This window comes from Ovis aries, chromosome 22 (genome assembly GCF_016772045.2).
Source record: "Ovis aries strain OAR_USU_Benz2616 breed Rambouillet chromosome 22, ARS-UI_Ramb_v3.0, whole genome shotgun sequence".
NCBI classification, from domain to species: domain Eukaryota; kingdom Metazoa; phylum Chordata; class Mammalia; order Artiodactyla; family Bovidae; genus Ovis; species Ovis aries.
Window position 1 is genome coordinate 44,230,460 of NC_056075.1, and position 27,496 is coordinate 44,257,955.

Here is a 27,496-nt window from a genome sequence, read left to right on the forward strand (position 1 = left end):
ATTGACTCTTGTTCTGATTCATGATCTCAGACCTCTCCCTGCCTCTGTCTCTCTCACACACACCACCATGTCTCTCCTTCCCCAGTACTCCTCTTATAGAACCCATTTCAGAACTCATCTTCCCTGGTGTGAGGGGAGTGTTCCCTGCCTGGGGCTTCTCTGCCTCCTGACAGCTCCCAATGCGTTGGTATTCCCCCCTCAAGCCTGGAAACCTGGAGAGACATTTTTGTCTTACCATCTCTGGATCTAGAGCATGCTAGTCCAGGGCCTGCCACCTGGAAGGTGTGTCCTGGGTGTTTGGTGAATGGCAGAGTGTCACAGAGCATCAGGCTTTTGGGAGCAGCTGGCCCCTTTCTGCACTCCAACCTGTACCCGGGATTCATTAAGCCTTCTCAATGCCCTGAAACTGCAAGCAAGGAACACAGTAGATAGCTCCCCCTGCAGTTAGTCCCTCCAGCAGCTCCTAGGTGATCAGCACAGCATCCTGAGGGACTGTCAAGAAGCAAATCTAATAAAGAAACGCAAATCTTTTTAACTATAGAGACCCAGGGTATGAAATGTCTGTGCCCTCAAAGGGGCTTCACTTCCCAGAAATAATACGAAAATAACCAGGATAAAGCATTCAATTTTGTAAAACTGTTCTTATTAGCTGTTCCTCCCTTGCAGCTGGGCTAGAGGCAGTGCAAAGAATGCCACCTTTGACTATACTCGCTTGTTTCCAGCTTTGCTGTCAGAAATATCTGAGTCTCACTGATCATCGGTTGGCCCAGGGGACAGAACGTGAGGAAGAGTTTTCTCCCTCCCAAAGTTAGGATCAGAAAGCTCAGAAGAACCAGTGCAGCAAGCACAGGTTCTGAGACACTCCCAGAGGGGCATCCATTGTCCTGGAAGAGCAAAAGGCTTCTTAGGGGCTGTGGCATCTGAGTGGAATCTGGAGGGATTAATAATAGAGTTTCAAGGTGAATTGATGGGGCTTCCCAGAGGGCGCTAGTGGTAAAGAACAGGCCTGCCAAATGCAGGAGATGTAAGAGATGTGGGTTCGATCTCTGTGTTGGAGGATCCCCTGAAGCAGGAAATGGCAGCCCACTCCAGTATTCTTGCCTAGGAAATCCCATGGGCAGAGGAGCCTGGTGGGCTACAGTCCATGGGGTCGCACAAAGGTGGACACAACTTAGTGACTGGACAATGATGGCCAGAGCAGGTCTGATACCAACACCAAGCCCTGCATCCGAGGGCTTCTCCAAGAGCTGGCCGCTGGGCAAGACCCGGAAGGCCAACGATCTCCAGTTTGGGATGACCTTGACGGGGAAGTTGAAGGAGGCAAAGAAGGCAGATTTGTGCTTTAGCTCTTGGCTCATCCTTCCTGCTCTTCCATCCCCATGACTCTGTACTAAATAGTGACCTCTCCGAGTCACGAGCCGATGCCCTGCTCTGTGGAGGAGCCACCTGGGGGTTCCCGCGGCAGTGGAAGCTCCAAGCTTGGGGGACCCCTGTGCTGCGGGCGGGGCGGCCTCCCATGGAGGCCCCAGGGCACATCTGGAGCCCTGGGGAACCCACCACAGGACCCTTTAAAAAAAATAACAGCCTAGATTCTGAACAAACTCTTTTTGTGGGAATGATTTTTATGTTCCTGAGTATTTGTGAGTTCAATTTTGCACACAATTAATTGTACTTACAAATGCCTCCTTGAGGGCACAATTAGTCACTGGCAACTCATTCAAAAGGTGCCAGAGGCTAATTGTACCCCCAAGTGAGAAGTTTCAGGTGTAATTAATTATTCTTTAATTATTAAATTTATTATTCGGCGGTCGGAGGCACAGAGTTGTGCTCGGGTGAACTTGCTGGCGCAGGGACGGCTGGAACCAAGGGGTCCATGCCACCCTCTGTGCAGACCTCTGCCAAGACGCTGTGGGAAAGAGAGGCCGGGCTTCTTGGCTGCCCGGCTCAGCATGGGAAATTCCTCCAGTGACAGTCAAGAGCCTGCTGTGCTGGGCAGACAGCAGGAGCCCTGGCCCAGAAAGCTGGTGGCTTTGGGCCCCCTTGGTCAGGCAGAGGGAAGGACCGGGGTCTGAAGTTGTCCAAGTCGCCCCTGGAGCCACATGATGGGGCAGATGACGACTCCTCTGTGAGCCTCACCTGCAGGGCAGGCGGACAGAGCCGACCCACATGTCCTGCTGTGCTGAGGAAGGCTCTGGGACCACGTGAAATGAGGTCAGCTTGGCAGCTTCCCTGAGGGGCAGCCGGGCAGTGGGGGTGACCCAAGGAAGGTCCTCTGGAGCCTCAGTTCAGTTGCTCGGTTATATCCAACTCTTTGCGACCCCATGGACTGTAGCACGCCAGGCCTCCCTATCCATCACCAACTCCCAGAGTTTACTCAAACTCATGTCCATTGAGTCAGTGATGCCATCCAACCATCTCATCCTCTGTTGTCCCCTTCTCCTCCTGCCTTCAGTCTTTCCCAGCATCAGGATCTTTTCAAATGAGTCAGCTCTTCAGATCAGGTGGCCAAAGTATTGGAGCTTCAGCTTCAGCATCCAGTCCTTCCAATGAATATTCAGGACTGATTTCCTTTAGGATTGACTGACTGATTTGATCTCCTTGCAGTCCAGGGGACTCTCAAGAGTCTTCTCCAACACCGCAGTTCAAAAGCATCAATTCTTTAGCGCTCAGCTTTCTTTATAGTCCAACTCTCAACATCCATACATGAAAACTGGGAAAACCATAGCTTTGCCTAGACGGACATTTGTCAGCAAAATAATGTCTCTGCTTTTAAATATAATGTCTAGATTGGTCATAGCTTTTCTTCCAAGCAGCAAGTGTCTTTGAATTTCATGGCTGCAGTCACCATCTGCAGTGATTTGGGGCCACCCCCAAAAAAAGTCTATCACTGTTTCCATTGTTTCCCCATCTATTTGCCATGAAGTGATGGGACCAGATGCCATGATCTTGGTTTTCTGAATGTTGAGTTTTAAGCCAACTTTTTCACTCTCCTCTTTCACTTTCATCAAGAGGCTTTTTAGTTCCTTTTCACTTTCTGCCATAAGGGTGGTGTCATCTGCATATCTGAGGTTATTGATATTTCTCCCAGCAATCTTGATTCCAGCTTGGGCTTCATCCAGCCCAACATTTTGTATGATGTTTTTCTGCATATAAGTTAAATAAGCAGGGTGACAATATACAGCCTTGACAAACTCCTTTTCCTGTTTGGAACCAGTCTGTTGTTCTGTGTCTGGTTCAAACTGTTGCTTCTTGACCTGCATACACATATCTCAGGAGGCAGGTCAGGTGGTCTGCTATTCCCATCTCTTTAAGAATTTTCCACAGTTTGTTGTGATCTACACAGTCAAAAGTTTCGGTGTAGTCAAAATCTTGACTTACCAATTGTGAAACCCAGATATAAACATCTCCGTGAGCCTCACTTTTCTCATCTGTAACATGGGAATTTACAATAACAACCTTCTTCTTGGGGTTGGGAGGATTGAATCAATTAGTGTGTGCAAAGCATTTTGGACAGTGTGCCTCTGAATATAAATTGGTGCAGCCACTATGGAAAATATGGAGGTTTCTCAAAAAACCAAAAATAGAGTTGCTCTACGATCCAGCAATCCCATTCCTGGGCATATGCACTCAGACAAAGCTATAATTCAAAAAGATACACACACCTTTACGTTCACTATTTTGGTAGTGAACATCACAGCAGCACTGTTTACAAAAGCCGAGACCTGTAAACGACCTAAATGTCCATTGACAGATGAATGGATAAAGACGATGTGGTACCAAGTGGGATACTACTCAGTCGTCAAAAGAGAACGGAACAATGCTGTCTGCAGCCACAAGGACGACCTAGGGATGGTCATACTAGGTGAAGAAAGTCAGAAAGAGGAGAGATGCCATACGGGGTCACTCACATGTGGATCTAAACAAAACAAATGAACACCCCTACGAAACGGAAACAGACTTAACAGGCTCAGAGAACAGACTCATAGTTGCCAAGAAGGTGGAGGGCTGGGGAGGGAAGGACTGGGAATTTGGGATTAGCAGATGCCAACTATTATACACAGGATGGATAAATGGGGTCCTGCTGTATAGCACAGGGAACTGTCCTGAATCCCCTGTGATAAGCCAAAATGGAAAAAATATGAAAAATAATATACATGTATAACTGAGTCTCTTTGTTGTACAGCAGAAATTAAACACAACCCTGTTTAAAAAAATGCCCTTCCATCGAAAACATTATGACTATTTATAATTATTTACATTATAATTATTTACTATCATTACTATTATTTCTTTTGTTCCCCATGGCTATGAGCCTGTTTCCAAAGGGAAAGACATCTCGCAAATAGTCACCCGCGAACTCTGTTTAAAATGTTATGCATGCTACTTCCTGACTCATGAAGAAAAAGCTGTCTTTTTGTAGCCAAGACTAGAGGAGCCTCACTAAAATGTTCAAAGTGATTATTTCTGTGTGATGAGATTTTGGGTGGTCATTTTCTTGTCTTTTTCACATTTTTTACTCTTCCTTGTGTGTGTTAAGTCGCTTCAGTCGTGTCCTACTCTTCGCGAGCCCATGGACCGTAGTCCGCCAGACTCTTCTGTCCGTGGGATTCTCTTGGCAAGAATACTGGAGTGGGTTGCTGTGCCCGCCTCCAGGGGATCTTCCTTGGTTTTTACTTTTAAAATGTGCAATGTTAAAGCAAAGACAAGGGAATAATGTGTATGTGTATTTGTCTGTATTCTTCTGCAAACCGATCTACGTGTCCATACCTCAGGTGTCCTTCAGGCCAAGATCATGCTGTCCAGGTGACGTGTCCTAGCCCCTTGCTCACTGTGCCCACCGTCCCGTGATGAGTGGTCCTCTCACCCCAGCTCCTGGATGGCACACACACATCCTTGCCTCCCGGTTTACCCTGGCTTGATTGTCACAGCCTGCGCTATGAGCTGTTGGGGACCAGGGTCTCCTTCTGCACCCACCTGTCAGCCCTTCCCACCAAGGGCTCAGCCAAAACCTCAGCCCAGCTGCCCGTGCCCCTGAGAGCTGGGAGGGCCTTCGTTTAATTTTCCGTTTCATTAGGACACAGAGTCGGAGGAGTTCCTCCCCAGCGCTGGTTCTCCTCCCCACCTTCCCAGAGGTAACCGTGGCCGTGAACTTGGTGTGCAGCCTTCCCGTTCCGTGTTAGAGATTCTTCTACATATGTATGCACCTGTGAACAATTTTCAGTGTTTTGTGTGCTTCGAAACTGTCCAGCAGTGCTATCATGCTGCAACATGCTTTTTCCACTCAGCTGTCTGTCTTTGAGCTCTGTCCACAGAGATGCCTGTGGACCCAGGGCTGCCGACGGACCAGGTGACTGAGGCCCTGGGGCCCTGCCGCCTAAGAGAGCACGAAAGAGCCCAGCAAAGGAGCCAAGGGACTGTCCCACTGACCGCCTCTACATTATATCCGGCATCTCTGGTCACAACAACAGAAGCCAACGCCCAGCTATCAATAAGCAGAAAATGATCTTATTGTCAGACTCTCACGTAGCATGAATTATTAAAGGGAGGCTAGAGAATCAGGTTTAAGAAAAGATGTACAATAATGGCAGTTCTAGGAACCTGGGGTGGTAGGCAGGAACTAACCCTTCATAACCTTGTCATGAAGATGCTGGAATGAAGGTCCTCTAGCTGACCTTTTTTGTCATTTCACTTAAGATGCAAGATCTCTGGGAGAACACTTCACTCAAACTGGCTTAAGCAAAGACCGACTATATGGCTCACATAGCTAAAAAGTCCACGTTCGGAAGTAGGGCTGGCTTCAGGTATGGCCTGACTCAGGGCCCAAATGTTGCAGCAGGGCTCTGTCTCTCTTCTCCGTCTTGGGCGTCCCCTGTGGCTCTTGGTTTTTCTCCCCTTGTGCCAGCTTGAGAGTTCCCCGGCTCCAGACTTTCCCTGTCTCAGCCTTTACAGTGGGGAGGAAAAGCACCAGCCTCTCTGTCAGCCTTTCAAGGAGAAGACAGCCTAGCCCTGGCCTGGATGAGGACGTGTGTCCGTTCTGAGTCAGTCCCTGTGGCTGGAGGAATGCAGCGGTCTCACAGGCTAACCCCAGTCACATGCTCTTCCCGAGGTATCTCACCTGAAGCTCAGAGACACAGCTTCTCCAAGGGAAGTTGGCTGTCTTGCCCAAAGAAGGGCAAGGAGATGCCCAGTTGTCAAAAAAAGAAATTGCCCACTCTACTGAGCAAACATAAATAAGCAAGAGATCTGAATAAAATAAAACAGGGCAGCAGGCTGGCCATGAGAGGACTCACCCCTGCTGGGAGCAGGGGGACCCCAGGAAGCAGTGTTGGCAGAGCGGGAAGAGCAGCTTTTCCCTCACACCCGGGCACCATTGCCCGTGGCTCCCGTAAGGTGGTGGGTCAGGCGCTGAGGTGCTGCCTCGACATTCCTTCCGTCTCCCCTCCCTCCGATTACTGTCAAATGATGAACTTCCGCCGCATGCTACATTTTCTCGGGATCATCCCCTCAAATGAATTATATGAATAATAAAGTTTCAATATTTTTCCTTCAGCAATTAATCTTGGTGAGCACGAAACTTCATTTGGTGGCTGGAATCCATCCATCAGAGGGACGAAGGAGCTAGCCAGGCACCGGATCAGCTGGGGCGATGAAATACGGGCGCCCCTCAAAACCAGGGGGGTCCTCTTCAGTGTGAGACGGGTCACATTTGAGGCCCAGCTGTTCCCGGAGATGGTGGAGCCTGCCCGGCCTGTAGCGCCTTTCGCTTCCGATTTTATGTGGAAAAGCCTCCGGATTGGACTTAAACATTCACAAGTGGTGTTCACGAGAGGAAAAAGACGGTCGAAAAAATAGTTCATAAACCCAAAGCAGTCGTTATTAGAGTGGCAAAAACACCGTGCTTATGCATGGAATAGTTTACGTTAAATTAAAAACCATAACTTATCTCCAAGACACTCCATTTAGTACATCTGAGGTTAAATATGGTTCATAGCGGCTCTTTCAATTAAATTGTTCTTCCTTTGCTCTAGTGAAGTATATTAAACATAATTTCCTGAAAAGTAACAGAGATCATTACTCTGTTTGCAAATTGATACCATGTTATTAAAAATAGGAAATATTTGCAGGGATATTTCAGATCACCGAGAACCTCATATTGGCATCGAGGATACAACTGAGATCTGGAATTCTGGCTTCCTGATCAGGGAGCGGGGAGGCCGGGGTTGGGGGAAGGGACGTGGCCGTGGAAGCATCTGGATGAGGGGGCATCCTGGAGGAGTTTCCCAGAGTGCTGTGTCTTTCCGGTCTGTATCCCAGCGTCCTCAGGGCTGAGAGCTTCAGCCTGTTAAGCTGCAGGTTGATCTGAGCCTGGGTTGTCATCCCTCTTCATCTCACATAAATGGACTTTATGGCCTTGGCTGGCCTTTATCTTTGCCCCTCCTGCTGGAAAGGCCCGTAATACAAGGAGTAAGGCATCTACCTCTGTCCCCTGAGTCATGTCATGGGATCACCTCAAGTTCATAAACAAAGCCTCCAGACAGCTTTTCCAAGGTCTGACGTGTCTCTGGGGAGCACGGCGTGGGTGCGACTCTGCCGTCTGGGCCCAGGCTGGACCACCATCCTCCCAGGCCTCGGCAAGGGGAAGATGGGGCAGAATTCACCAAAGGCAAAGCCCAGACTCAAGGCCTCCATTAGAGGCTGGAGTCTCTGGGAGCTGGGCGGGCCATGAGGTCGAAGCCACCTGTCTGTGGAGGCCAGGTGTGACATCAGGCCTGCCACAGGGGTGCGCTCCCCCACGCCCCGAGACTGTGAGGGCTTCAGGAACCGGGGAGCCCTGCTCTGACTGGAGTGTGGACTTAATACTTGTTGCTCTGGCCACAGTCTGGCTGTGTGTGCAGGGAAGCAGCATTCTAGGTTCAGCAAGAACATGCAAGAAAGATCACTGTGGGAGCTCCCTGGTGGTCCAGTGGCTAAGACCCCGAGCTCCTGATGCAGGGAGCGGGGGTTCAATCCCTGGTCAAGGAACTAGATTCCGCAAGCCACAGCTAAGATCAGGTGCAGCCAAATAAATAAATAAATACTTTTTAAAAAGGAAAGATCATTGTGGGTGTGTGTGTGTGTGTGGGGCAGGGATTCTTTAGAACCACCTAACCTGCCCTGGAAAACGCCTCTCCCAACCCCTCGAGGCCCTGCCCCTGTTTTCACTCAGAGGCCCAGGGCCCTGAATGCAGGGTAGAAAATGCTGCTGCTGTCAGAGCCGGGGAGGGCAGAGGAAGCCTGGAGTCATGGTCCCCCACCTGCCTCATCAAGCACGCAGCTTCTGCAGCTCTGTTCTATGCCCCTCTGGGGCCTGAGTCCGACCTGGGCGGCAGGCTTGTGTGTGTGACTAGCACGAGCCCGCAAAAGCTGCCGACACTGCTGTTGTGTAAAGTGTAACTTGAGAAGGGAAGTTACGGGGCTGCTGGGCAGGCGGGCACACGTGGAAGTGTAAAGGGGCTTCTAAACCGCCCTCCGGAAGGACTGGCTCGGGCTGCACCTTGACTGCACGCCAAGGCGCCGTCTCCCCAAACTCTCGCCCATGGCCCACGTTTCTCAGTCGAAAACATGGGCTAATCTGGGAGTGAACAGGGTCTTACGGGAGCTTTATAGGCTGTTCCCTGATTACCCCTGAGGTGCACGACTGTCCTTAATGCCTCCTAGTCATTTCCATTTCTTCTATGAACTGCCTCTTTGCATTCTTTGCCCATTGTTTAAACTGGGCTTTTTTTTTGTCTTTTCATTATTAAGTTGAAACAGTTTTTCATATAATCTGGTTATTAACAGTTTTTTTGTGTATGTCACGAATATTTTCTCCCAGTCGAGAATTAAAATTCTCTTTTAATTTAGTTTATGGTTTCTTTCTTCTTTTTTTCTACAGAAATACTCAGTTTTCTCCAGAGAAATAGCCTGTTGAGCATAAGAAGCCAAGACAGAATGCCCACTGCAGCAGTGTTTTTAATAGAGAGATGCTGGAAGAAACCCACATGTCCATCAATAAGGGACTAGTTAAACAAACCACAACACATCCATACTAAGTATTGGACAACTAAGCTGCAGGAAAAAGACAAATGAGGACTATATGTGCATGCTGGCTTAGAGCATTTTGTAAGCAAGTTGCAGAAAGATGTGTATGGCATGATACCACTTAAATTAATAACATCTCAGCAGATAAAAACCCCCAGCTCCACATTTCTTCATATAATATTTTGTATGCTTGTATTCATAAATGCATACATATAGATCTGGAAGGATCCACACAACGCAAATGCCAGTAGTTGCTTTGGGCAGGAGGCTTTGGAGTGATCAGGAGATTTGAATTAACAGTTTTCTATTATTTATTATTATGATATGTATTATTTTGTCTATATTATTTGAATATTTTGTGACGAGACCATGTTACGGACTGAATATTTATGTCTCCCCAGAATTCATATGTTGAAACCCAACACCCAGTGTGATAATGGTATTAGAGGGTGGAGCCTCTGGTAAGTGATTAGGTCCTGAGGGTGGAGCCCTCATGAATGGCATTAGTGCCCTTGAAAGAAGAGGACTCGTTGGGACATCCCTGGTGGTCTAGGGGCTAGGACTCAGTGCCCCCAGTGCAGGGGGTCTGGGTTCAGTCCCTGGTCAGGAAGCAAGATCCCACATGCTGCACTAAAGATCCCGCATGCTTCCATGAAGACTGAAGATCCCTCATGCTGCAACTTAGAGCCAGTGCAGCCAAGTAAATAGATGGAAATCAGCATAAAGAGAAGACAAGAGAGCTTGCTTTCACTCTGCTTTTTTCCTGCCATGGGAGAATACAACAAGAAGTTGGCATCTGAGACTGGGAAGAAGGCTCTCATGGGACTCTGACCAGGTGGGCACCTTCGTATCAGAACGCCAGCCTCCAGATATGTGAGCAGGACATTTCTGTTGTTTATAAGCCACCGGGTCTGTGATACTTTGTTAGGGCCAGAGCTGACTGAGACGGACGATGTTCCGATGTTCCTATTTTTCTATGAGAAAGAGAAGCTGTGACATCGGTGAGGAGTCTGCACAAGCCTCATCGATCTCTGCCAAATCTGCAGAAGCAGCCCAGACCGGGGTGGGTGGAGAGTCTGGATGAGAGGAGGTGGGAAGAGCTGGCATGTGCAGGGCGCCACCGGTGTGTCGGCCCGTGTCTATCTTGTGTGGGCATTCCCCTCGGAACCTTCCGGGTCAAGTTCAAGTGTTGACTGCGTCCTTTATTCCTGCTGTGACCCTGGGTGGGTCGTGTGACCCCTGGGCCCCTTTGGGCCTCACCTTCTTCATCTGTAAAATGGGTGCGGCACCACCTGGACTGTCTCCCTGTGCCGGGCAGGGTGCGAGGTGGGAAGCAACCAGGGCACCAGGAAGAGTGAGCAGCAGCTGGGTGCGTTCTCTGACCGTGCAGGGGCACGGGAAGCGTTCGAGGACTGCTCTGTAAAGACGCTCGTCTTCAATAAGGTGTATGTTATTCTCGGGGGGAGGAGGCTGAGCCTTCTCTGGCAAAGAACTGGGGTCTCCCGAGGCTTCCCTACCGGAGGCTTTGAACCTTCCATCTACAAGAGGCCTTGGGACGACAGGAATAGAGCGGGTGGCTTCCCTGGCAGGGCATTTGTACAGTTAAACCCACAGAGGACAACAGGGAAGATTCCGAAAGAGGACCCTGAGGGTGGGGGGGGGCATTAAGATGAGATGAGCCATCCATTAGGGGTGCGTCCGCCTCTCTGGGACCATCTCTGAGGCGATTCATCAGTGTCAAGGCCAATGAAAAAGACCTGCAAAGATCAATTCCTTTGTGCAAGATAAATAGTTTAAAATAATTGTATATATGTAAGGGGGTTGCCTTCTCATAATGGAAGAGAACAGAGGGAGGCAAGAATGTTCCATGGAGAATGTCTCTGCTCCGCAGCGTGGAGTCTGCAGCACCAGGCAGGCCGGTTAACAGTTGGCAAAAAGCCAGGGAGCTTAATCAATCTCCAAAGTTTATTATGAATAACCCCCGCAGCTAATGGATCATTCTTAGCAAGAGCATCATCCTGGTTATTTCCTCATTTTTATAAATTGATCTATAACTTTGAATCCTGGTCCTAGAGAGAGCGGCAAGGGATGTTAGAAACCAGCCAACCCAGCAGAATTCTTTTATTTCCACAAAGATCAAGTGAGACTGTTTTTGTGGAACTGGGAGCAAGATTCCACCTACTCAGACTTCACTTTCCTGGCCCCATAGTGACCCCTGAGGCACCTGCTTGAAACCCAAGGGCTGTGGGGATATACAGAGACTACTGGGCTCTCCAGACTCTCCTATTTTTCAGATGAGGAAACTGAGGCCCAGAGAAAGGAAGTGACCTAACCACAATCTCACGCCACGTACTTGTGGACGTGGTTGGTTAGTCACGCAGCAGCCATTGTGCAACTCCCTTTTGCTTACTTGATGAGCCCTTCTCCCATTACAGGGGTTAAAAATGGTGGATTACTCACTTTTCCAATCTCTCTTCCAGCTAGAGTAGTGGTATTGACTCAATTCTGCCCAATTCTGGGAAGGGTCTACCTCCCTGACAAGAAGAAGCAAGCAAGAGAAATTGTCTTTCTTCTCGACTTTTGGTGTGGTTGTAGTGAGGATGTAATGACTGGAGCTGCAGCAGCTATCTTGTAACCATGAAGATACAAAGAAACAAAGCTTGAGGATGACCGCTGTGTTAGCTGGGATCCAGCCAGGAAACATGAGTCACTCTAAGTGATTAAAAGAGAGGAAACCAATGCAGGGATAGCTTATACAGATGATGCAAGAGCTGATGCAAAGGGAACCGGGAGGCCCCACACCCCTACCCACCCTGCTCTAAAAGTTAGCAATCATGGGACACTGTTCACACTCCTGGGGCCTGGAAGGATAGGGGAGGAAAGACTATTATTGTGAGAGCCCAGATGTAATCCAGAATCACGGCAAGAACTTCTTGGAAGGAGCTGGGGGAGGGGAGGTGGAGAGGGAAATTGTTTGGTCAGAGCTTAAGCCGCATAGAGCCTCAACCAGTCAGGGGTGCCCTGGGACACACACACAGATACCCAACCCCCTCCCTCCATCCGCCCTCCAGCCCTCTATTAGTGCTTCCCGGGGCCCAAGCCGCCCCAGGATCCTGGGCACTGCGGGTCCCCGAGGTGCAAGCAGAGCAGGGATTTGGAGTGACCCCATTACCACACTGAAGATGACTGGGCACAAGACGGAAAGCCCTCACGCCTACAACTACCCCGCTGAGCCGTGTGCCAGTGTGCCCTTCACCGTGTCCTGGGGAGAAGAGAGATTTGAATTCTTCAGGTCACTGGGACTTGGGGCAGATCTGATTCATGGGATTGAAGCAGCTTTTCTGTTGTCGCTGAATTGGAGCCAGGCCCCGTGTCTTCCAACCCACAGTCCTGAGACCAGCCTCCACCCTCTGAAGACCACAACAGATGCCTGAGACCTGATCCTGCTCCTCAAAAAGTAGGTGACGGGGCAGAACAGAGAAAGCAGGAGTGTCAGGGTGGAGCCCTGGTCTAGACCTCAGGCCCCTTTGCTCTGAATAGCTCACAGCAGGGAGGAAGAGGAAAGGGAAGGGAGCTCGGCAGCCCCACGAAGAGCAAGAACCACTAGTGGGAGGGGCCCCAGGGCTGAAACTCAGGCTTTTCTCAGGGCCAGTATGTGAATACGGAAAGGGTGTCAGCTGGAATGGTTGCCTGGGTCAGTCGCTTTCATACTTTGTTGAGACTCAGTATCAAATGTGACTTTTTTTGGAAACTCAAGTGGGATTGGGAGCCCCAAGTCCCCCCTTTCCATCCTACACCACAGCCCTGCTGGCCTTCCCGGCGTTCTGCAGACAGTTTGAAGACAACTGATCTAGTCTGCCCAGGTCCATGAACAGCCGAGGACACCAGGGCTTTGCTTCCCCCTCAGCTGGCTGCAATGATAGCTACCCTACTCAGCCCCCAGCAGCCTGCAGGGCACTGGTTTATTGATAAAATTGATTCCCTGGTGGCTCAGTGGCAAGAATCTGCCTGCCAATGCAGGAGAAGGTTTGATACCTGGGTCAGGAAGATCCTCTGGAGAAGGAAATGGCAACCCGCTCCAGTATTCTTGCCTGGAAAATTTCCGAGGACAAAGGAGCCTGGGGGGCTAAAACCCACGGGGCTGCAAGTGCTGGACACGACTGAACACTCGTGCACCTGGTAAAACTGAGGGAGTCGGGACAGAGTGGGTCTCGGGGCGTCTGGGTCAGGGCATCCTCAGGTTGCCACCAGGCCTCTCTCTCTCCCTTTCCCCCCCACAGTCTGCCTGCAGCACGGCGGCTCCATCAAATCTTACTGCTTTCTCTCTCAGCGTGGCTGTGATGATTACTATGTTGGCCTCTCCAGCTTAGTCCAAGGACAAAATTCCAAATGTCTCTCTCTCTCTTTTTTTTTTTTTTTTTGCTGTGCTGAGTCTCCCTTACAGTGAGTTGCCCCACAGCATGTGGAATCTTAGTTCCCTGACCAGGGATGGAACCTATGTCCCCTGCATTGGAAGGCAGATTCTTAACCACTGGACCACCAGGGATATCCTCCAAATGTCTCTTTTTTTTTTTTTCAGTTTCAGGATGGAGACTCTTGGGGACACTCTTTGACCCTATGCCCATGGTTGGGACCTCTCACAGCATCAGGGGACTGGGTCTGATGGCTCAGCCTTAACCACAAACTCAGTTATGGGCCTGGGGGCAAGGGCTGACACCAGAACATTTGCAGGCAGCCCAGCGCTGAACCCTGGGAAAGCCTGAAGAATGGGACAGTCCCCCTCACATCTATACCTGTTCTAGAGTCAGAGTTGGAGGGAGAGGGGCCTGATTGGGCCCCCACTGGACCACGGGCTGGCCTGAGATCTTGGCAGCCCCAGAATCTCTCTGGCTCTTGGCGTCCCCAGCTACGGAACAAGGAAACCACTTCCCATCATGAGACTTCCTGTGCCCATCAAGCAAGATAAGAAGTTAAGAAATGCTTCATAATGAAACCGACAAGGAACAGACGTCTACCGAGATCGGTTGGGTTTGGGAATGGAGACCCTGACCCCACTTTCACGACCTCGCTGGGCTCCCTGTGGTTCTTCCCAGAGCTTGGGAGGGGGACGAATACCCAGCTCAGCCCCTCCCCCTCCAGGTGAGGCCCTGACCCAGGGCCCCAGCTGACAGGCCTCCTGGAAGCAACTCTTCCCTGGGACTTGAGAATCTTTATTTCTAAGGGCTGTGATTCTTATTTGGTTAAATAACACATTTAAAAAAATTGTTGTGATTCCATACTGAAGCTTCCCATATGGTTAATTGGAAGTGTTCTCACCAATATTGCAGGCTGTAAAAACTAATGAGGTAAATGGAAAATTTATCAAGTGCCACAGTTAGAAATTAACTTATTGCTTGATGCCACGCTCATGACTAATGAAGTTAGAGGGAGCTCTTCATAACGAGTGAGAACAGAGCCCTTGCTGTCGGGGAAAACCCTTCTGTTTGCCCCTTTCTACCTCTCTCCCCACTTCTCCTACCTCACATATACCAGAAGAGTACAGCAAAAAATCAGACTAAGTCTACATCTCTCGAACACGGTGTCTGCATTGGATTATGTGTTTTATCACCAATAACAATAACTTGTGCTTGGTACTTTGTACACCTTACCTTGTGTGCTTCTCACATCAGGGGCTGTAAGGGAGGCACTATGATTGTGTACAATTCACAGATGAGAAAACTGAGGCTCAGAGACATGAAGTCACAGTGTACTAGGTGGTGAAGCTGCAAATCAAATCTGAGGCCAATATCCATGTGCATTTCACTCAGTGATTCACGCATTCATTCATTCAATCAAAATGACATAGAGGCATGGAATGCCTACCGAGTGCCGGGCACCAGGCGTTCCTGGAGATGCTAGGGAGGAGTGGGGCAGGGATGAAGGGCCTGGACGCAAGTCTGGGTCCCTCTGCCACTTGCTGGCTGTGGGAAGGCGCTGGACCTTCCAGCCGGCTGGCTCTCCAGATTACTCCACCCTTCTGCACTTAGCTCTGTGCCCTGGGAGCCCACATCCATGGGCTCCTTTGGTCTCTGGCTTCTGATGGATCCTGCTTATGAGAGGCACTGACCAGAGAGGACGTGGGCGGAGAGTGGGGGAGGGGAGTTTCTACGGTGGGGGGAGCATTGTTTCTTCAGCTCCCCCCTTGCTGGTTGGTGCCACATCTTCCCACACCTCCTTCCTCTTAGATTGTACCTCCCTTCCAGACATTTCCTGCATACATGTGATCTCCGTGGATCCCCGTGGCCCTTACCCCTCACTCCCCCAGGCCCGGGGGTCAGGGGTCCTGGCTGCCGCTAGCCAGAAAGATGGCTTCCTTCAGTCTTGCCTCCACTTTGTGAAATTGCCCCTTTAATAAACTCCCCTGTAATGATTTATTATTTTTCAGGCCTTGGCATTCAGCTTGTGGGATCTTAGTCCCCTGACCAGGGATTGAACCCTCAGCTTCTGCAGTCAAAGCATGGAGTCCTAACCACTAGACCAGCAGGGAATTATTCCTTGAAGTGACCACTTGGCACGGCATCTCTTCCCAGCTGAGGTGTGACACAATGATTTTGTTCAAGTTATTGACCTGAGTCTCAGCTTCCTCACCTGTCAACTGGGTTGATAAATAACCAAAATTAATTTGTGAGAAGTGATTGGTACAATGCTTCAGGAGATAATAACTACTCAGTAGATGCTTTTCTTATTGCTAAGACAGGATCCTGCCTTTCAGGACAAACTGCGCTGACTATCACACTTGAGCTTCCCATGGAATCCATGGAGATGTTTGTTAAATGTGTGCAGTCTGGCCGCAGCCCGTGGGCCCAGGAGGAGCCCTGCAGGTGACTGGCAAGGCCGTGTGGATGGACTGTGACTGCACAGTGGGAGGGAAGGAGCGCCCAGGAAGGGTGCACGGGGTGGGGTCTTCATCGGAGTGCAGGTGGGTCTGGGAAGGCTTTCTGGAGGAGCCGTGCTCACTCGAGACCTCCGCGGAAGCTTGTGGTGCAGGGCTGCTCAGGACACGGCCGGAGGTGACGGGCAGGGGTGGCAAGAAGTGGTAAGAGACGGAGCTGTGGTCGGCTGTCTACTGGAGCTCAGATATCATCTCTCCATGAGCGGAGTCCCTGCAGGTTTTCTCTAGAGAAGTGGTTCAATGAGGGGGGACCAGGAAAGTGCCTCTCTGAGGGGACATCACCCACCTTATTAAAAACAGCAGACTCCTGGGACCTCCCTGGTGGTCCGGTGGCTAAGACGCCGCACTCGAGCACAGGCGCCCTGGGTGTGATCCCTGGTCAGGGAGCTAGATCCCACACGCCTTAGCTAAGAGTTTGTATGCCTCAAATGAAGATCCTGCATGCTGCAACTAAGACCCAGTGCAGCCAAAGAAGTAAATAAATATTTTTTAAAATTGGCAGACTCCTGATGACAGTGGGTGGCAGGGAGGGATCTGAGCTTTCCCCAGAATTGAGGCAATTCTGACCTACGTTAGAATTCCATGTCCCCAGCGCATCCCCACGTGTTTCCTGCACCCGACTCCACCGGAGAGCTGCTTCCTCCTCCTTTCTTTCCTTCTCTGCAGCTCATCCCCTCCTCCCACCTTCCCTTCCTCCTCCTGTGTTGGCCTTCTTCATTCCGCCTGCTGCTGTGGCCCCAGCCTTCAGGGCCCTGTGAAGGACCGCCTGCATCTAGAGCTGTCTAAATACCAACTTACACCTTCTCTCAAACCGCCCTCTGAGTTCTTTCTCTGACCTTGGCTCTGACCCTGAGGAAGAACGCATGCATGGCTGATGACCAGAGTCACCACACTAAGGGTCCAGCCAGTGAGATCCCTTCCCAGCTCTCCGCTCTTGTCTGTGCCTGTCTTGAGCTCGTGGTAGCAGGCATGAGAAGCAGACTTGCAGGCCTGGGAGAGGCCACCTCCCCTGCTGGCTCCCAGAGCAGAGGCTGTGTCTGTGTCCTCAGACGTCCAGGCACAGTGTCTGGCTCGCCTGGGGTTTCTTCCATGTTCATTGAGTCAATGAAACTAGATGGAGTGATCATTTACAATTCAGTGTGGAAGTACTGAACGCATCCTGCCAGCACAGGCTAGGGTCTCTATAAAAGAGAGTGAGACTTAGTCCCTGACCCAGAGGAGTTAACAGCTTTGTGGTGGAGAGAAAGCAACCCATATCGATCCACCACAGGGTCGGCATGCTGGGCACCAACGCTCCCCAGCCCTGAGCATCCCTGGAGCCTCGGTTGTCATCACCTCCTCCTCGGACTGCTGCGGTGCTCAGAATGGGTCTCCGTGCTGTTGGCTCCTGCAGCACAGATGCCCAGATGAGAGTCCTCCTGAAGTGCAGATCGTAGCACACCCCCTCCTCTAAGCTTCATGTTTCCCATTATTTGTGATAAACTGCAAGCTGCCTGCTTAGGCTGGCGATTGAGGCCCTTCTTTCTTGTCCAGCTTATCTTCCCAGTCCATCCTGCAGCCCTTCCTCAACACAGCCAAACAAGACTGCTCACTGATCTTGGTCTTCTAAAGGCCCATCCCTGCCCTCAACGTTTTGCTCAGCATTTCTTCTGTCGGGAGCATCATTGCCCTGTTCTCTCCACCACTCTTTAGGTTCTACTGCAAAACCTACTTCCTCTAGGAAAACTCATGATGAAACCTACTGGGAAGTACCCCTTCTACTATATACATTTTATAGTTCAGTTTAGTTTAGTCGCTCAGTCGTGTCCGACTCTTGGCGACCCCATGGACTGCAGCACGCCAAGCTTCCCTGTCCATCATCAACTCCCGAAGCTTGCTCAAACTCATGTCCATTGAGTCGATGATGCCCTCCAACCATCTCATCCTCTGTCATCCCCTTCTCCTCCTGCCTTCAATCTCTCCCAGCATCAAGGTCTTTTCCAATGAGTCAGTTCTTCACATCAGGTGGCCGAAGTATTGGAGTTTCAGTTTCAGCATCAGTCCTTCCAATGAATATTCAGGACTGATTTCCTTTAGGATGGACTGAGGAATTCTGAAAAGAAAAAAAAAAAAAAAAAAAAAAAAGCACTGCAAATTGGCCAGCAGACAGGAAGCAGATAATCTCTTCTCCATCCAGGGAGGGAACCTGAGTCTCCTGCGTGGCCGGCAGATTCTTTACTGTCTCGGCCACCAGGGAAGCCCTAGTACATTGCCAGTAGAGTTTAAATCGACACAATCATTCGGAAATCCAATTTGGCATATGTATCAGAGATTATAGAACTCTCTCCTTAAACCTAGCAAATCTACTTGTAAGACTCTGTATTATGGACATTCCTTGCAGAGGAACTTCTATACTTCAGTACTATGTACATGCTCCCTAGAATCTAGACTTCAAAAGCTCATGGAGAGAGTCATTGGCTCCACGTATTACAGCATGGCACGGGATGAAATATGCACCATTTACAAGCTGTGTTTTCCAGTGGCATGGGAAACTGCTTGTGATATAATATCTGAATAATGTAAGCATTTATAAAACATAAATATTTTATGTCTGTTCAAAGGCTGGAAGGAGACAGGTCCGAAGGTGTGGATGGTGATTATTTCTAGTTGGTGGTTTATAGATTATTTAAAATTTCTTCTTTATGTTCTGTATTTTCCTAACTTTCTGTATTGCCTTGATGATGGAAGATAAGCCCTTTCTCTTCAAAAGAAAGTACAGAACTTTGCATTTCTCTTAGGGAGGAATTCTCCTGCTGTGATTTATAATTTGGGGGGCACTTGTCTTCAATTTCTTATTAGATAATGTACCCCCCAAAGACATGGACTAGCTTGCTAGCTCACTTTTGCAGCCTCTGAAAACTGAGTTGACATTTGGATGTAGTAGGACATTGTTGAAAAGGATGGGACTGCCTTTGTTTGAAAGCAGCTCTGGTGCCCTGGGGTCCCTGGGTCTCAGGAGGGCACAGGGGTGTTCGGTGTCCAGGAGGCACCGACGAAGCACAGGTGCTGGGGGAAGGGCCAGCAGCCCTTGGTGGGAACTCAATTCTGGCCGTCCCATCTACTTGTCTGGAAACGGTTCCATCAGTTGAGTAGATGATTGCTATACAAAATCTTTTTGTTCTGTAAGAACTTACTCTTGTTTTTGCTTAACTGTGTATTTTTGTTTCTTGCTGACTTTTGGGGGTCTATTTATGGACTCTGCTCTGAAGAGTAAAGCTTCTTCACCCTTAAAACCCTCAGACTACATCCCTCTTCCGTTCTTCTTTCACGTTTATAGTTTTGTTCACCTTATGGATCTTAGTTGTATCACTTTAGAATCTGGTGAAGTTGGAAACGGAACATGCACAGGCAACCCTCAATTTATGGTTAAACATTTAAAATAAATTTGCTACAAAGAAAACAAGGATCCCCATGGACTTGAATGGTTCCCCACCCTCTGCTCTCCTCCTGGGGCTCTGCTCACGAGAGTCATCTCTTGTAGTTGCTATTCTGGGTCCCAGGAGCAATGAAGTGTGTGTCTTTCTTTTGCACATTTTTTGAAACTCTGAAGTGAATGAAGCCCTCCCTCCCTGCAAGACCACCGCGCCTTGGCAGCAGACCTTCCAGCTCAGGAATTTAAAGAGCCCAAGAAAACACAAAGGTCATTGATTTCCGGGTTTGCGGTCCTCCCCACAGTGGGATAAGCAAGCCCCCCATGAACAGTACGAAAAGGCAAAAAGATATGACACTGAAAGATGAACTCCTCAGGTCGGTAGGTGCCCAATATGCTGCTGGAGATCAGTGGAGAAATAATACCAGAAAGAGTGAAGAGACGGAGCCAAAGCAAAAACAATGCCCAGTTGTGGATGTGACTGGTGACGGAAGTAAAGTCTGTTGCTGTAATATACATATTGCATAGGAACCTGGAATGTTAGGTCCGTGAATCAAGGCAGATTGGAAGTGGTCTAACAGGAGATGGCAAGAGTAAACATCGACATTCTAGGAATCAACGCACTAAAATGGACTGGAATGGGGGAATTTAACTCAGATGATCATGATATCTACTACTGTGGGCAGGAATCCCTTAGAAGAAATGCAGTAGCCATCAAGGTCAACAAAAGAGTCCAAAATGCAGTACTTGGGTGCAGTCTCAAAAATGGCAGAATGATTTCTGTTCGTTTTCAAGGTAAACCATTCAATATCACAGTAATCCAAGAACTGAACTGAACTGAACTGATGCGCCAACCACTAATGCCGAAGAAGCTGAAGCTGAATGGTTCTTTGAAGACTTACAAGACCTTCTAGAACTAACACCCCAAAAAGATGTCCTTTTCATTACAGGGGACTGGAATGCAAAAGTAGGAAGTCGAGAAATACCTGCAGTAACAGGCAAATTTGGCCTTGAAGTACAAAATGAAGCAAGGCAAAGGCTAACAGAGTTTTGCCAGGAGAATGCACTGGTCATAACAAACGCCCTCTTCCAAAAACACAGGAGACTACACGTGGACACCACCAGATGGTCAACACCGAAATCAGATGGATTATATTCTTTGCAGCCAAAGATGGAGAAGCTCTATACAGTCAGCAAAAACAAGACTGGGAGCTGACTGTGGCTCAGATCAAGAACTCCTTCTCACCAAATTCAAATTGAAATTGAAGAAAGTAGGGAAAACCACTAGACCATTCAGGTATGACCTAAATCAAATCCCTTACGATTATGCAGTGTAAGTGACAAATAGTTTCAAAGGATTAGATCTGACAGAGTGTCTGGAGAACTATGGATGGAGGATTGTGCCATTGTACTGGAGGCAGTGATCAAGACCATCCCCAAGAAACGGAACTGCAAAAAGGCAAAATGGTTGTCTGAGGAGGCCTTACAAATAGCTGAGAAGAAAAGCTAAAGGCAAAGGAGAAGAGGAAAGATATACTCACTTGAATGCAGAGTTCCAAAGAATAGCATGGAGAGATAACAAAGCCTTTCTCAGTGATCAATGCAAAGAAATAGAGGAAGACAACAGGATGGGAAAGACTAGAGGTCTCTTCAAGAAAGTTAGAGGTACCAAGGGAACATTTCATGTAAAGTGGGGACAATAAAGGACAGAAGTGGTAGGGGCCTAACAGAAGCAGAAGATATTAAGAAGAGATGGCAAGAAATACACAGAGGAACTATACAAAAAGATCTTCATGACCCAGATAACCACGATGATGTGACCACTCACCTAGGGCTAGACATCCTGGAATGCAGTCAAGTGGGCCTTAGGAAGCATCACTACAAACAAAGCTAGTGGAGGTGATGGAGTTCCACTGGAGCTATTTCAAATGCTGAAAGACGATGCTGTGAAAGTGCTACACTCAATATGCCAGCAAATATGGAAAACTCAGCAGTGGCCACAGCACTGGAAAAGGTCAGTTTTCATTCCAACCCCAAAGAAAAGCAATGCCAAAGAATGCTCAAGCTACCACACAATTGCACTCATCTCACATGCTTGGAGAATGCTTAAAATTCTCCAAGCCAGGCTTCAGCAGTATGTGAACCGAGAATTTCCAGATGTTCAAGCTGGATTTAGAAAAGGCAGAGGAACCAGAGATCAAATTGTCAACATCCATTGGATCATCGAAAAAGCAAGAGAGTTCCAGAAAAACATCTGCTTTATTGACTACGCAAAAGTTTGACTATGTGGATCACAACAAACTGTGGAGAATTTTTCCAGAGATGGACCAGACCACCTGACCTGCCTCCTGAGAAATCTGTATGCAGGTCAAGAAGCAACAGATAGAACTGTACATGGAAGAACAGACTGGTTCCAAATAGGGAAAGGAGTATGTCAAGGTTGTATATTGTCACTCTACTTATTTAACTTATATGTAGAGTATATCATGAGAAACGCTGGACTGGATGAATTGCAAGCTGGAATCAAGATTGCTGGGACAAATATCAATAACTTCAGATATGCAGATTACACCACCCTTACGGCAGAAAGTGAAGAAGAACTAAAGAGCCTCTTGAAAGTGAAAGAGGAGAGTGAAAAAGTTGGCTTAAAGCTCATTCAGAAAACTAAGTTTATGGCAACCAGTCCCATCACTTCATGGCAAATAGATGGGGAGACAATGGAAACAGTGACAGACTTTATTTTCTTGGGCTCCAAAATCACTGCAGCTGGTGACTGCAGCCATGAAATTAAAAGACACTTACTCCTTGGAAGAAAAATTATGACCAACCTAGACAGCATATTAAAAAGCAAAGACATTACTTTGCCCACAAAGGTCCATCTAGTCAAAGCTATGGTTTTCCCAGTAGTCATGTATAGATGTAAGAGTTGGACTGTAAAGAAAGCTGAGCGCCAAAGAATTGATGCTTTTGAACTGTGGTGTTGGAGAAGACTCTTGGGAGTCCCCTGGATTGCAAGGAGATCAAATCAGTGAATCCTCAAGGAAATCAGCCCTGAATATTCATTGGAAGGACTGATTCTGAAGTTGAAACTCCAATACTTTGGCCATGTAATGCAAAGAACTTACTCCTTGGAAAAGACCTTGATGCTGGGAAGATTGAAGGCAGGAGAAGGGAATGACAGAGGACAAGATGATTGGATGGCATCACCAACTCAATGGATGTGAGTTTGAATAGGCTCTGGGAATTGGTGATGGACAGGGAAGCCTGGAATTCTGCAGTCCATGGGTTCGCAAAGAGTTGGACATGACTGAGTGACTGAACTGAACTGAGCTGACCCTGCCTTTTCAGGAAGGTGGAAGGAAAAGGCAGGCTCTGAGTGTCGAGCTGGCGGCACTTGTGAGATTTCTGCTCCGTCTGTGAGTCAGGTGATAGGAGTCTCTGTTCCTGTCTTTAACCACACCAGGGCAGTCACTCAGGCAGACCATTCCTACCTGCACGTATTCATTCATTCCATAAATGTTTGCTGAGCACTTACTTGCTGCCAGGTGCTGCCTGGGCTCTGGGAGGAAGTGGCACACGAAGGGTAACTGGCTTCTAGCCTCATGCAATGGGACACGGGGACAGGCATGGTCTCTCGGGGGTGGGGTCACTCATCACAAACCACACAAGCTATATCTCGGATGCTGGAAGCACTCCCATGGGATCGTGTGGACCTCAGGTCAAGGACCCAGGTTGTGAGTTCAGCTCTGGGAGTCAGCTCCCTGGTAAAATGGGGATGATGGCAGTAGCTTTCTAAGGCACACAGCCTGCTTCAAGGTTGGAGAAAGGGGCACACACCAGTGGAGGCATTTTCATAAGGTCTTTGGCCTTTCCACCTCACTCCCACCCTCCTCTGAAGACATCTGCCTTCCTGGACGGGATCCATTTGCGTGGGCTACAGGAGGGCTGAGATGAGCCCGGGCTTGGAGCCCTGGCTCAGCAGGAGTGTGGCAGGGGACCTGTCTGGTGAAGGCAGAGCTCAGTCACCCTGAGACTAGCAGGCAGAACCAGGAAGAACAGCCAGCCTGCAGAGACTGCTTGTCCCAGCGCCTCTGGAAGCCTCTGCATCTAGACGGGCAGCCACCCAAGGCTCTCAGAACCTCAGGCCTCTCGGTGGAAGGAGGCTCGGGGGCCGTCACCAACCTCAAGCCAGAGAAACAGAAAGGGAGGGAGGCAGAGCATCCGTGTCCGCAGTCACGGCCGCGCAGCGCTTGGAGCCAGGTCTAAGGTTCGAACGGGGAGGCCTCTGACTCCCAGATACACAGCCAAGCCCCAGACCCATGCTGGTTCTTGGCAAGGCCCCTTCCACCTTCCCTCCTCTCAGATCCACCCTAGTTTGTTTCTGGAAATATTGGAGCTGTCATAGTCGTCGTTCTAATAAAACACTCATCTGACGACCTATTAGTAAGGCATGCTGTTGACAGGAAATGTGCGTTTGCCGTATTTCCCATTATATTGTCTATTTCCTGCCTCATTTTTCTCGGGAGGGCAGGAGTCACGGGAGATAATAGCATATTGACAGAAAGAGAAAGCAAGGGAAAGAGATCGTTGAGAGAGGGGGAATTCAGCTCTAGTTGGAGGCAAAGGTTTCCAGCAGGAAATCTACAGTCATTTCCTGTCGGCCTGCTCCAAACACCATCTGCCCCTTCCTCCTTCTCCCCTCAACAAATCATGCTCTGGTCCTGGGAGGCGGTGTCTGGCCCTCTGATGGAGGCCTGGCCTGTTTTTTCTGGGGGCTGAGGTTGGGGGAAGACTAAGTGTCTGACCCTTTGCAACTCCAAAGACTGTAACCTGCCAGACACCTCTGTCCACAGGATTCTCCAGGCAAGGACACTGGAGTGGGTTGCCATTCCCTCCTTCAGGGCATCTTCCCAACCCAGGGATCAAACCCATGTGTCTCCTGCTTTGGTAGGCAGGTTCTTTACCACCTGGGAGCCCAAAGAATCCAGAGGAAGGTGTGAAACAAACCGCTGGTCACCATCGACAGGACTTTGTGGCGGCTGGTGGACCATGCAGGCAGAAAGAGCCTTGTTTTCTAGAATCTTCTTGCCCCAAACCTTTTCTCTTTCAATTATCATGTGGCAAATAGCGTATCCCCAGGGATGAACCACTTGCTGCTTGTGCAAACAGCAGTGGCAGGCCTGGAGACTGCAGGGAGGGGCTCTTTCTGGAGTCCCGCCCATGGGTGGGGATGGTGCTGGTGTGCTGTTCCTTTCAGGGACCTGCCTCGGTTCCATCACACCCAGCACACACGTTCGAGGCTCTGGCTTGCCGGGTCCTGGATGTTGCCAGTTGTGGGTCGCTGGGATGGAGCGGGCTCAGACCTGGCCACGGATTCAGCGTCTTCAGTGGCCGGGACAAAGGATGGAATGCCCGACTCTGGCTTCCTCTTGGCCACTCCTGTTCCCACTGCTGCTGACCCAGAAATTCTGGGAATAGGGGGAGAGGGAGAGAAAGGAGTAAATCTATTTTGCCTGGGTCTGTCTTGGTTTGAGCACAAAAACCCCTCAGTACCAGAAAAACCAGGAAGGCTGGTAACCTTACAAATGTGAGTGAGTGGTAAAGAATCATTGGGATGCTTTCTACCTCCCCCATGCTAGTTCCCAGGGGTGAAGAAACAGGATTGGGAGGGAAGAGACACAGATATTGATTGACACGTTACAGGGCTTCCCAGGCGGCATTGTTGTGTCCAGTTGCTCAGTTGTGTCTGACTCTTTATGACCCCATGGACTGCAGCACACCAGGCCTCCCTGTCCATCACCAACTCCTGGAATTTACTCAGACTCATGTCCATTGAGTCGGTGATGACATCCAACCCTCTCATCCTCTGTCGTCCCCTTCTCCTTCTGCTTTCAATCTTTCCCAGCATCATGGTCTTCTCTAATGAGTTGGCTCTTTGCATCTTTGGTGGCCAAACTTGGAGCTTCAGCTTCAGCATCGGTCCTGAAGGTGGCTCAGTGGTAAAGAATCCTCCTGCCAATGCAGGAGACACAGGAGATGTGGGTTCAATGCCTGGATTGGGAAGACCTCCTGAAGGAGGGCATGGGAACCCACTTCAGTATTCCTGACTAGAGAATCCCATGGACAGAGGAGCCTGGTGGCTATGGCTGAAGCAACTTTGCTTTGCATATAAACTATTTTATAGTCTTTGGCAAAAGGGCAGTTTGGCTGGCTCAGGCAACCCAAAGCAGAGGGGGAGGGATCTTGTTTCTTTCAGACAGGGCTGGAAGGGTGGGCATAGATGGCTGCCCACAGCTCTGGGCTTGCATTCCTGTGAGGACAGTGCCCCCAGTGGAAGGAGACCTCCGTATCCTCACCGGCCTGGCAAGGCTCCTGGAACCCAGGCTTGCTACCTGACTGCCAGGTCAGCTCCAGTGGGTGGGGGTTGGGCAGGGTTGGTGAGTCCCCAGGGGTGGCTGGGGTGCTCTTGCTGGAGGTGAGGACGCTGGGTGGCTCCAGATAACCCGGCTCATGTGTCAGGACCCCTGGCTTCCTTGGCCCCCACCCCAGTCTCCCCTCAGGCTGGGCTCTGCCCCCTCTTGGCATGCTGTTCCCCCTTGAAGTATTTTCCTGTGTGCACTCAATTGTTCCTCCTGCCCTGTGAGCCACCGAGAGCAGGGTGGATGGGCCTTTCGCATCTCTCTCTTCCCAGGAGATTCTCAGCTCTGGATCAGGGGGGTTGTTTGCAGTGGATGCCACGTGTCTTTGTATATTTATGTGTTTATCTGGCTTTTCCTTCCAAAGCTCTACCTTGAAGATTTAAATCTTGCTTTTAGAGAATGTCACAAGCCCGAGAGCTCTGTGAGGCCGACAGAGAAGGAAATGGAGAGAGGAACACTTTAGGGCGCCTGCTGTCTCCATGGTGCTGGGCTGGGGCTGGGACACAGGGCTGAGAAGGACGCCCAGCCCCACTGCCTCGGGACCTGTGGCACGCGCGCACGTGAACCCAAGCTGGGGGCCCTGGAGCTTGCGCGCCTATGAGCAGGTGGCCGCACACTGAGGCTTCAGCAGGAGAGTCTGGACCCAAGGCTGAGCTGGAAGCTTCTGGCCCTCCCTGCTGCCTCTTTCCCAGCGACTCACAGGGCGTGCTTGATGCCCTGGCCAGGCCCTCCGCCCTCCCCACCCCAGCACGCTGAAGGTGGAGAAGCTCTGTCTGGTTCACAGTTGTATCCCCAGAACTCTGCATGGTGCCAGGCACATAGTAGGCACTTCTTGTGTGTGATAATTGCCACTTATCAAGAGCTTTAATTTTGCTGCTATACTGTGCTGAGCACTCTACATGCATTATTCGATTTAATATTCACATGAACCCCATAACGTCAGGATTAAAAAAAAAGTGGTAGAATATATAAAACATAAAACTTACCATTTCAACCCTTTAGACAGTTCACTACCATCCATCTCAGAACTCTTTCCACTGTCTTAAATAGAGACTCTGTACCTACTGAACATCAATAATGACCGCACTTCCCGTTCTCCACCCCCGGCAACCGCTATTCTACTTTCTGTCTCTGTGATTCTACACACTTCATGGAAGGGGAATCACACACTATTAGTCCTTTTGCATCTGGCTTATTTCACTGAGCGTAATGTCCTCAGGGCTCATCCACGGTGTAACATGCTTCAGAATTCCGCTCTTTTTTTTTGTGGCTGCGTAATATTCTGTTGTAGGAATGTACTGCATCTCCTTTATCCATCATCTGCTGATGGACCCTTGGGTGCTTCCACTTTGTGGTTATCGTGAAAAAGGATCAGCATTAAATGATGTTTAAATTTTTTAATGTTTTTTAATGTAAAGTCAAATGGGCCTTAGAAAGCATCACTACAAACAAAGCTAGTGGAGGTGATGGAATTCCAGTAGAGCTATTTCAAATCCTGAAAGATGATGCTGTGAAAGTGCTGCACTCAATATGCCAGCAAATTTGGAAAACTCAGCAGTGGCCACAGGACTGGAAAAGGTCAGTTTTCATTCCAATCCCAAAGAAAGGCAATGCCAAAGAATGCTCAAACTACCGCACAATTGCACTCATTTCACACGCTAGTAAAGTAATGCTCAA

The 27,496-nt window shown here is 49.4% G+C and overlaps 1 long non-coding RNA gene across 2 annotated transcripts; it reads left to right on the top strand.

Annotated features, from left to right (window-relative positions):
- Window positions 1-11,902: 11,902 nt before the first annotated feature.
- On the top strand, window positions 11,903-15,720 carry LOC121817611 (uncharacterized). Of its 2 annotated transcripts, none has more exons than XR_009598062.1 (2): window positions 11,903-12,517; window positions 15,485-15,720. It is a non-coding gene; the product is annotated as an uncharacterized LOC121817611 (long non-coding RNA). The 2 variants fall into 2 exon arrangements; XR_006057619.2 differs by lacking the exon at window positions 15,485-15,720 and adding an exon at window positions 13,640-14,634.
- Window positions 15,721-27,496: the final 11,776 nt, after the last annotated feature.